Source organism: Sinohyriopsis cumingii, chromosome 4 (assembly GCF_028554795.1).
Source record: "Sinohyriopsis cumingii isolate HCF-2022 chromosome 4, ASM2855479v2, whole genome shotgun sequence".
Classification (NCBI taxonomy): domain Eukaryota; kingdom Metazoa; phylum Mollusca; class Bivalvia; order Unionida; family Unionidae; genus Sinohyriopsis; species Sinohyriopsis cumingii.
Genome location: NC_142964.1, coordinates 94,381,173 through 94,393,203, shown reverse-complemented (window position 1 = coordinate 94,393,203; position 12,031 = coordinate 94,381,173). Strand labels below are relative to the sequence as shown.

At 36.9% G+C, this 12,031-nt stretch overlaps 2 long non-coding RNA genes across 2 annotated transcripts; one reads left to right on the top strand and one right to left on the bottom strand.

Moving 5' to 3' along the window:
• The first annotated feature begins 763 nt into the window (after positions 1-763).
• On the top strand, positions 764-7,581 carry LOC149801697 (uncharacterized). Its single transcript, XR_016420714.1, has 3 exons — positions 764-1,069; positions 6,130-6,301; positions 7,266-7,581. It is a non-coding gene; the product is annotated as an uncharacterized LOC149801697 (long non-coding RNA).
• Positions 7,582-7,666: 85 nt separating this feature from the next.
• LOC149801696 (uncharacterized) lies at positions 7,667-10,318 on the bottom strand. Its single transcript, XR_016420713.1, has 2 exons — positions 10,092-10,318; positions 7,667-9,731 (listed from the first exon to the last, which is right to left on the bottom strand). It is a non-coding gene; the product is annotated as an uncharacterized LOC149801696 (long non-coding RNA).
• Positions 10,319-12,031: the final 1,713 nt, after the last annotated feature.

The window sequence follows — 12,031 nt, the reverse complement described above, 5'->3', positions numbered from 1 at the left end:
CAATTGAATGGGAGTCAGAGACGGCTTTCTCTAGCCTTATCTCGTAGATCTATGTTCATAGATAGTTCAGTTTGAGATGATGCGACTTGTAACGGCAACGCTACAGACTACCTTCCCAGGTTGTTCGGACGCTTCTCAATGCCGTAATTATGCGATTTCCGCTGTATTTGTGGGAGAAAATTTGTTCTAAGTCAGCACATTTAGTTAGTACTCCAGCTTGGTTTTATCTCGAGCATTGAAGCTGCCTTACATACCTTCGGGGACCCCAGATGTAAAAACATGTCAAATTCGTCCACTTCTTACCGATTCTCATTATGCAGAACGAGCATTCCGACCCAAAAGTAACTGAAGTATGATCGGCGTTTGGAGCCGAACCTCTTTACAAAGGGAGATCACTCTTGTCTGACTCAACTTAGTAGAGAAACAAAATTTAGCTATTTTTGTCTTAGCATTTCAGATGGGAGGGCTGGATATGCTAGGTAGTGGTCATATTTCTTGAACATGATTGCCTGACACAAGTTTGTGTGTTCTTCGTGTCCAGACCTTTTTTCGTGCGAGTTTTTGTGTGTATGTGTATTGTTGTTTTTCACAATCAATAGAAATATCCATAATCCCTCTACTTATTTTAAGCATAAAAAGTCTCGAGAAAAATCCGCATAGGTGTTACAAATAATTCGTGGATGGAATCCATATATTATCACGTGATATTATGGCTCAGTCTATGCGGGGCAAAGTATAGTATTTGTATAGTATTAGTCTCGTTCAACCAGATTCTTGCGTGAGTCTGATACATTTATGCCAATTGGAGGCGAAGGTCACACGGAACCACGCGAGAAGTCTCGATGAACGAACTAGTTTGAACTTACAATATCTTAACGATGGAGGTTGATTTAAGTTTGAGATTACTCTTCTAGGACCTACAGCTGATGTGAGCAAATATAACCTTCCAGCCTAGGTTAACCATCTCTGGAAATTTTCATAGTTGTGGACATATAGAATCGAGAGACAAAAAGAGACACATTAGACAATGAGTTATTTGTACAATCCAACACCCAAGCAAACGGACGAGGTAAAGTAATGAATACATAAAAGTTACTAACACACATTCTTACTAATCTATACACATTCTTATTAACTAATATTTACCCTAAGTGATCAACAATGACACACACGTATAAGTAGTTAACTCGGTCTGCATAGCGGTTTAAAAACTGCACTATGACGGTTGTAGAAATTTAACATTACGCCGCCATTTTTAAAGATGGCAGTATGACGCTTATGGTGGCGCTATACAGTTTCGCATTTTGCATAGGGTTAGGATTTTAAAGAAAAAGAATGTCCCCGGCTTTCCTCACTTAGGTATAATGCAAAGAACCTTTAATTCCCTTTATTTTGGTGTATGATTGATGGGTGTACTATGGGTTATAGAGTATACAGCTTGGCCTTACTTCAAATGTGCACCTTTCAAAAAAGTGCTAGCTCTACTTGGTCATTTTCACTTCCTGAACTTCAGAGGTCAATTGTATAAAAAAGAGCCGATAACTTTTTTTTACATTTTATATATTTGGTAATTCATTCATTGCACTTTCAGAAGCTGGTATTGTCTAGTCTGGCAAAATTCATTTTCCCTATTTTAATAGCTGCTATGTATAGTGTACTTTAGACTAATTCAGACTGATTTTTTAACACAAGGGAGCAGTCATTTTAGTTAGCAGTGTGCTTAAATCATGTAAAATTTCCAAAAGTACAGTATCCAAAAGAAATATCATCCACATTACATTAATGTAGCATAGAGGTATGCAAACATTCTCTCCACTGTGCATGTTTTAAATGCGAACTACTTCACCTTACATATGTCACTCTCTCAAAAGTACATATTATCTGGTGAGCGCCACCTATGGGAATTTCATGTGAAAAATTTCCGTAGGTTTACAGTTAGAAGACACTATGGGACTAAGGGAATTTAACACTGTGGATCGATACGGGACTCTAACACACTTAATGATCATCCAACACACATCCTTGCTGTCGTTCAGAGATTTAACATGGGAAAACTGGTTTAATCAAAGATGACAGACGCACTTATAAAGCTATGTAGTTATTTCCAAATTTTAAAAAGGTGGCATCTATAGATAAAGCTCAGGATACCCAGCAGTGGGTGGAGACAACGCAGATATCCCATCACGCCTTGTGTTCCTGCAGAGATGAATTATTTTGTTTTTAAATTGCCAGTGCGCATTTATAAATTATTTAGAATTAGTTGCTCATGCACAATTTGAATTGCAAATAATATATGCCTGTTAATAATTAAAAAAGAAAAATAGAGAAGCAAAGACCACAAAAGTAAAGTTTAAATACAAAATGTATAATAAAAAAGAAAAAAACAATTTTAAAGATAACTTAATTACCCGAGATTATTTTTAAAAATAATCCATACACATTTTAAAACATTTATTTTTTTTATGCGAAAATGTTATACATACACTTACCCATGCATACAAACAAATACAGTTATAATTTTGGTGTTGGCAATTTTGAGTACTGTTTCTGTTCTAGAACCTATGTGGCCCTGGGAGTCCGCACCATACAGGGTGGGGTTCACATCCGGAACATCTTTCTCCTCACCTATTCAATCGTCATGGATCGTTTAAAATGTAATTTACTAGTTGAAGTTAAATATGTACAACGTATCATACTGGGCAAGATATTAATCTCGTACAAGTTATTGTGAGAAAGTCAACACTTTGGCGCAATCTGATCAAAATCAATCTCCTGTCATAATTTTTGCACTTTGGTGATAATGCAAAAAATAAATTATAAATGCAGCTCAGTTCAAGATGTTATAAAAACCTTTTATCGGTACTTACGTTGGATATGTACCAAATCCGCCCCTCACCCCTATAAACCAACCTACAGATTGTAATGTTATAATAAAAAATGTGTTTTGAAACGTTTCGGATACACGATTACACACCTTTTGGCTATGTTCGTAAAATGCCCAATTTTAGTAACTCACGTAGCATAAAATCTGGGGTAAATGTATATTGAAGTACTTTCCCTTTTCAAAAACTGCATTTTAAATTGTATCTTTACCCAGATAGCCGAGTGATATAAGGCACTTGCCTTTTTAGATCACTCGCATTTCACTTCTGTCCGTGTGGGTTTGAATCTCGTCTCGACCAGCGTGGATATGCGAGAGACCTTTCTAGTAGGTTCCCGTGGGTCGATGGTTCTCCCTGGGGTCATTCTGGGTTCTTTATGCACCAAATATGCTGACCACCACGTATCATGTACAGAAATATGGGCCGATATACCCATAAAACACAAACACGACCCATGTTAAACTAAACTAGAGGGGCCTCGAGTGGCCGAGTGGTCTAAAGCTACTATGTCAAAAGCGCTCTCCGTTACGGATCACTGCCATCTCACCTCTGTCTGCGTGGGTTCGAGTCACGGATTCAGCCAGTGTGGGTATGTGAGAAAGCTTGCCAGTAGCTTCTCGTGGGTCGGTGGTTCTTTCCGGGGGTTTTCCCGGGTTCTTCCTCCACCATTATTACTGGCCGCCTTGTATAGCCTATCGTGTGCTGAAAAATGACTTTAAACCCTACAACAACAACAACAAAAAAGCTAAACTAGACTAGTATTTCCCATGTATAGTTCATATCAATCAGGAACAAGCCTGCTATCAACCAGGAACATGACCGTTATCAATCAGGAACATGGCTGTTATCGGGCGCAGATTAGCTTTAATCAGAATCGTCCTTGTAATTTTCTATACACTAGCTCGTTGACTTGTTAGTCTGACAGAAAAATTGCATTTTGAACAATATATGTCAGCTTACGGTATGATGGTATTTTAGATTTAAATGAATCGCTTAAACTAAGTGTTGACCAAGCGAAGACTATTTCTTCTTCGTTCACATGCATGTCCGGTTTATCATTGAAAGGCACACAATCATGGTCTTCTGCACTGTATTTTTAAAGTACCGTAAATACTCGCTTATATCGGATCCGGGTATGTCAGTGGTCTAAAGCACTCCGATCAGGTCACCTCTGTCCAGGTGGTTTCGAGTCTCAGGCTCGGCTTATGTGGGTATGTGACAAAGTTTGCAGTAGCTTTCCGTGGTATTTCCCTGGATTTTACCGGGTTCATCCTCCACCAGTTTTACTGGCCGCCATGTATAGCCTATCATGTGGTGAAAAATGGTCTAAAGCACATAACAACAACAATAATCATCTATAATTCAAGCCTAACTGCAAAGCATATAGACCAAGATCTGTCGTTGTATACTGCACCGGCAGATCTGGGTCTGTGCAGTTTATTAGGTGTTATCGGCAGAAAAAACAAAATAGGCCCTGATCTATCCGTGCATTATGCAACGGTAGATCAGGGGTTATATTGTTTGCAGTTAAATACAGCTTATAACCGAATAAATACGGTTCTGGTAAATAAGATCTGATAAGTTAATATTGTAATTCATAAATACTTAGACATGCTATTGTAACAGGAGAAAAGACAAAGTCTAAGTCTGACAGATGGGAATCGAACCGGACTCGTCTGTTTCCTAATCAGATGCACATACCACTAGACTTAAAGATCCGGACCTTTTAATCCAGTGGTATGTGCCCCCGACTGCGAGGCAGAACAAAGACCTCACAAATGTCAAGATAACATGAAGCATACTTCAGAATCATAGTAGCTGTAGTTATCTTAATATGACGCACCAAAAACCTAAACTGCTGAAGTTATCGCTACTTTTAAAGATATGAAAGCACTTAAATTGCACAATGGCGCTTTCAGGACTCAAGACTATGTTGGATTTTTGTCCAACATAAAATTGCATATCATCTTCATGATAACGCTTGATAATTCGGATGATTGATGTAACACCATAAGACAAGATGTCCATACATTTTTTCATGAATTTTGTACATTTTATATTTATGTTTGCATTGTTTGTATACATTGCCCAACGTGTTAAAGGAGGGTGATTGATACAACAGCAGACAGCGTTTGCAAGGGAGGTAATTAAAATAGTTCATGACAGCATACACAAATTGACTATACGGTTGTTAATGCACGAGTGCTATCGTGGGTGTAAATTTCAATTTATTACTTTTGAACTCCTTTAGTTAGGATATCAAGTTTTGCTTTCACAGATTGATATTTATTTTACTAAATGTATGAAATAATTTTTCCACACCGTCCTTGAAAAAATGTAAAACTGATAATTACTTTGAATTATATTTGGTCACTAACACAGCATTTGTAAATTATTAACATTCTCGTAAGCCACAAAGTGGTTGACTGGAATCCTGGTCTTTCATAATCGTACTTACTACCTCCTACACAGGTACTTTGCAATTATCAACATTTCCGCCTTTCATTAATACAGTTAAGAAGTCCAGAATAGTCCATTGGCTCATTGGTACACAAACGTACCCTAGACTGGCCGTTTCAGTATGGACATTTCAAATTATCGACAATAAATGTATTTATCACTTTCATAAAGTTTATTTTAAGTTTTTGATTGGCTGAATAGGTCGCACGCGCTCACGTTGATATCAGTTCCACAAAAACAACATATTGTATACGCATGGGGATGTTTTTTACAATACGGTATGAGAGCAATTAAACAACGACGTGCATCTGTTTGATTCAATACAAGCACGTTATTAATATCATACGTTAATCGTGAAAGTTGTATCATCTCGAGTGTGCATGTGATATTAGCTGATCTCGCGAGCCGCTTTGCGTCGATCGTGATCAGCTGACGTCAGCAACCTACAATAGATTATGATGCTTATTATGTCTTCATTATATGCAGTTATATATATATATATATATATATATATATATATATATATATATATATATATATATATATATATATATATATATATATATATATATATATATATATATATTGGAACTACTGTATGTAAGGACACAAATGTTATGAAATGGTAATGAGGCTCCGCATAATGTGTGCGAATAGTGCAATAACGTAGGACGCCACACAGTTATATCAATATTTAATATTTACTGTCTGACATTACCTTTTACTATGTCCGGGATGTGACGCCGTATCGGGCATCTGGGAAATATCTGTACATTTTATATTTCAGGATGTGAAACCTGCTACTCAAGAACATTTAATTGAAATGTAGCGAAATAACGAATAAATGAGAATTTCCTCTAACAGCAGAGAGGCATCTGCCATTGAGGGTTAATTCCCAAAGTGTTGAATCCAGCAAAGTACAGCAACTGTGTCAGCCATAGTATTAAAGTTACATGGTGGTATGTTTTTAAAATGAAACAGCAAACCCAAACGGTTACAGTTTCGTACATTGAACATGGTTTGATTCCTAAAGGAAAAAAGAATCGCCTTGTTTTCTTTAAAGGATATCCGAGTTAAATTACACCACCACCTACCCCCCCCCAAAAACATTTATGCTTATTTTTTGTTAAAATAACCTTTAATTGCTTTTATTTTAGTGTATGATAGAGCATACAGTTTGTCCTTACTTCAGATGTACAACTTTCAAAAGAGAGCTAGCTCTGCCTTGTCTTTTTCACTTCAGGACTTCATCAGTAATTTGGGAGGGGAGAGCAAACTAACAGGATTTTATTTCATTTTTGTATAGTTTATAATGCATTTACTGCCTTTTCAGAAGTTAGCATTGTCGACTCTGGCAAAATCCATTTTCCATATTATAATAACTGCTGCAGTTAGTGTACTTTGGAGTAGTCCAAGTTAATTTTTCAAGCACATGTGAGCAGCCATTTCAATCCTGTCTGCATTAGCCAGCGCTTTGGTTCCCTAATTAATAATATAAATAAATTTCAGTCACAATATGTGAAAGTAGCATAAAGTTATGCCAACATTCTTTCGCATGCACACGATTTCACCCTTTCCCTGTTCCACCGTCAAAAGAACTTAATAATTGTAGAGTGGGAGTAGAAGGGCAGACATATGCTATTACTGTATGATTTACTCTTATATAACATAACAATTTTCGTAGCAAGCATCACTATAGTCGTTTTGAATAATTGTCATACATTTCTTTAACAGAACGGTATTCATTAGTACCAAAAAGTCGCACACATGCCATACAGTGAAAACTGAGGTAGTTTAAAATTTTCGCACCACATATTTTCAAAACGTGCTCGATCACCCTTCCTCTCTCTCTCTCTCTCTCTCTCTCTCTCTCTCTCTCTCTCTCTAATTTGGATTTTTAACTTAGTTTTAACAATTTTTCAGACATATCGCTACGAGCTCTGCAGTATGGCAGTTTATAGTGATGTCTAGCACTGGGTTATCAAGCCACAGACATGTTGCATGATGTCCCACCCAGTCAAATTATCCTGACACCAGGCCGACCAGTCCTAACACTAACATCTTAATGCTGAGCTCCATGCAAAGCAGCTGCTAGTACCATTTTTGTAAGACTTTTGTATGACTCGGCCTGAGTTCGAACCCGCGACCTCCCGCATCCGAGATGGACGCTCTAACCACTAGGTCACCGGAACGGTCTCTGTGTCTCTCTTACTAACTGTCTCTCTCATATTTCGCAGATGATGTTTCAAATCAGAAATTTTCATATCCACAACCATAGGAACTATAAGTATGGTAAGTAAAGACAACCGAATTTAACAAAAGAATAATGTTATCTCTTTATTCAGTAAATCGTGTCAAATATTTAATACATATCTGTTGTCGATGTTCACGGAAACTTTTTTCCACAATCAGTACAATTATATACAAGAACATGTCTATTGAAAATAAAACGGTCTACAAGACCCGTGTATTGAAAATAAAACTTTCCGTATGACCTGAGATTCACGCATATTGCACATATCACCAAATAATATTTTTCGTAGTTACCGCCTTTTGAACTACTTGACATGTAAATAACTGAGGAACAAAAGCTTGAAAAAGATCATTCAAAATAAGACATATCTTGGAGAAATGATCAAATACAAAAAATACATTATACCATATGTACCATATGTACCTGTGTAAGGCGCTCATATATCATACAACATAGATTTATATATATTATGTCAGGGTATTCTCTGCTCCTTCCGACTATAAGCGTGGTGAACAGAGTCCACCCGGATCTGCCTGAACATTATACAACAACATAGATAAATATATGCCGATAGCAGATTAATGCGCGTTATACAAGTTCAATAACGGTAAGCATAATGCATGTTGTTATGTAAACAAACATAAAGATGGTTAACTTTCGTCATTATCATCATCATCATCATTACAAACTCTGTGATTAAAGGAGAAGAAAAAAACTGTTTCTAAAAGTAATAACTTTGTCGAATGTTTGAAAATGTGTATTCTCTTAGATATTGAGCCATGGACTGGAGTTTAACCCTGAGAACAAATTATTGCTAAATAAAACATTCACGTCGTTTCATCTTTTAAAACTGCAAAAAGTTAACTCTGCTATATCAGAATTAGAATTTCGGAGCCAAATGGACAATATTTGAAGTTGCAAGTTCATAACAGACACATAGGCATAAATAAACGACATGACGAACATGGGAAAGGCCAAGTTTTCCTAGAACAGTCAGATGAAATATGGATTAGTATCAATATTTAACGTATGGTCTTCAAAATACAGTTTAGCTTAATAAAATAAATAAGATTAAAAAGGAAAAACCCATCTTGGGATTTTAAGTTTAGTTTGATATTTTTCCTGAGAGATAGTTTAAAAAGTCTCAACATTCTTGGGTATGAACAAAATAAATTCGTTGTATCTATAGTTAAGTAAAACCTTTAGGTTCTTTGTTATTTTGTGTCGTCTGCAAAATTATGATTACCCTCCCCTCCCCGTAAGTTTGCAAACCTTTAACGTTTCCATTTTAAAGAATCGAAATCAATAGTTTTATGTGCAGCTGATTTCATTTTCCAGTCTGCTGAATTACTGTCATGCTGTACATGGATATGTTGTACCACTAAATGGATGACAACAATGAATATGTCCTCCCTTTGGAAGCTTGCTGTCAGGCTCTAAAGACGATTTCTCAATATCTTGGGGTGAGCAAATTACAGTTTATTGAATCGGTTTTTCTGGAAGAGATTTAACACCCAGTTTTCTGTCCATTTTTTGATGTGGTTTACGTGTAATTTGGTCAATTCTTTGTGCTGGCACTAAAATGTTCTCGGTGGCCAGTTGCAACTCTCTACCGAGTGTGACAGCATCTGTCTCTGTTGTACTAGGCCTTATTTTTTGACTGCAGTGAACTTTCTTTGCTTCTGTCGGTTCGCTGGTGACACTAAATAGGTCATGGTCGAGGAAACGAGATCCTTCAACACTTAATAACGAAGTCGAAGTAATGTATAAAGATGGTTTTCTCTTCAAAACCAAAATATTAAGGTGGTGACAAGACGTGCAGATCTGAATATCAGAAACTCCATCTATGTTCTTTTTTTGCTCAGATCTTCGTTCCTCTATCTCTCGCATTTTCTCAGAGTAGGCTAGCATTGATTTTTCTAAACGTTTTCTGTCCTTTTCTATGGACCGTACATTTTTCGTGTGAACAGACGATAAAATCCTTATCTCGGAATTTGCTTCTTGGTCGAACTTTTTGGTTTTTGCAATGACTGGCGGTCTAACTTCCGCTGGAAGTGATTTACCCAGTGTTGGATAACTTGTTTTGTTTGTCCAACTGATACGTCGCATTCCTGTAACTGTCATCTTCTCTGTCTCTGAAAAGCAAATAATACACTTGCAATATGCTTCATTTTCTAGGTCTCTTAAAACGAAATAACTTTAAACTTTTTTCAATTGTACGATTTGTTTGTATAATCATCAAATACATTTTGACCACACCCTATATTATTGTAAAACACTAGAATGAAGATAATAATAACATACAAAGTTCATTAATATCATTTTATGAATGATAATAACATCCGGACATAGTGGAGTTGTGGGAGCAGTGATCCTGAGAAAAATTATATATTTCCCGGCGAAAGTAGTGGTTTTGAAAAAAAATTGTCAAAATTATCATTGTTTTATTGTGGTCATAAATAATATACATTTTTTTCACCACCATTTTTACTTACCAAAAATCGATGAAGAAAAAAACAAGTAAAGTCCTTAAGATGACACGGTCTATCAAGGAGTAACTAGTATTACTAAAGTCCTCGACAACATTGAGCAGGTAAAGTTCTACCTTTTGCTTATATACCGTACGCCAACTCACTAGTCTGTTGACAATATCAATCCGTTAGTTACGGTTCTCACTATCAAGGTATCATTTCATTCATAAACTGCCTCGGAAGAAATGACGCATAAAACGTATGATTAGTTTGCTTTAGTAGGCTGGTTTCTTTTTTTCCTCGATTAAATTAGAACTGCCTGTCTAAGACTGCGTGCCGGTCACGAGTGGGATTGTAACAACGTGAAGTGATTAACCCGGGTCTTCTATGACGTCGTAGTCTTGATAGCATGTCCCCCAAGTTGCCATACCTGGATGTTTTACTATGGGATGGGTAAATATTTATCCGTTTGGCAAAATATAGGCTTGTTTTGTTTCTTATTTTGTGTGTGGTTTTAACTGTACTTTCAACACATTATTGGATATATTATGTCGAGTAACAAAATGAAAGACAGCCATTTTTCTTTAGATGTTACATGAAAGAAATGGAATTCTTTTATGCTGCATTTCGTCAGTGTCACTAAATTAACTTCGAAAGCAATAACATAATAGATAACATGCCATGAATCGATGGTAACAAGACTAAATATTTTGCAGTCAGGTGTGTCAGATGGAAATATTTTTGAAGTAAAATGTTTTACATTTCACTTAATTAATGTTAATAAGACAGTGGCCAGGAAATTCATTTAAAGCCATACAATTTACAATCTGGAGTATCTTGAAATTTTTTTAAAATATTATTTCTAAGACAATGTTTGTCCTTCAATGTCTAAAAACTGCTTTCGACGAAATTCGTGTCATATTTTGTATTGTGATATCAATAGAGAAATAAATAGTCATATAACAATTGTGCTTATTTAAAATCTCTCTGTTTATTTCAGCGGCAATACGAATAAAGCGCTTGAATAGGCGAACTACAACTACCTTTGCATGTGTAGAAACAGGAGATCAAATCTGGGTTCGGAAAGATGCAAAGCAAGCGCACAACCGTTTAGCCATCTAGGTCCCTATAGTTTTGTTTTATTTATATTTTGCAATCGACACAACTTTAAATTTACTATAGTGATGGTTTTGAGTTAACGGGAAAATCCAGGCTAAAGTATAATCTGTTGTTAATTGATATATCTCGTTTTATTCATTACATCTTTAAACCCTTTGGCCACAATTGGCACACCAGTTTAAAAGAAATAAGCCTTCATTAACTCAATTTTCTGTGGCACAGGACGTTTGCATTTTCGTCGTAGTAGGCGCTTAATTTGTGAAGTGTAGGAAGGCTCTCTGTTTGTCGATCACACATCATTTGTGACGTGTAGCAGGCCCTTCGGTTGCAGATGTCGTTTCTTGTGTGACGTGTAGCAGACCCTTCGGTTGCAGAGGTCGTTTCTTGTGTGACGTGTAGCAGACCCTTCGGTTGCAGAGGTCGTTTCTTGTGTGACGTCTAGCAGGCCCTTCAGTTGCAGAGGGTGTTTCTTGTGTGACGTGTAGCGGGCCCTTTAGTTGCAGAGGGCGTTTCTTGTGTGCCGTGTAGCGGGCCTTTTGGTTGCAAAGGTCGTTTCTTGTGTGCCGTGTAGCGGGCCCTTCGGTTTCGTAGATCATTTCTTGTGTGGCGTGTATCAGGCCCTTCGGTTGCAGAGGGCTTTACTTGTCTGACGTGACGTGTAACGGGCACTCTGGTTACTGCTGTTTCAGCGCTGTCACGTCTGTCGCACTCCACCCAATTGTCGTCTCGTGTATGTTTGTGTGTAAGAGAGAGAGAGAGAGAGAGAGAGAGAGAGAGAGAGAGCTAATATCGCAAGTGCCAGTAAATGAGCTCCCATGATTTTTAGTTATCGGATATGTATTATA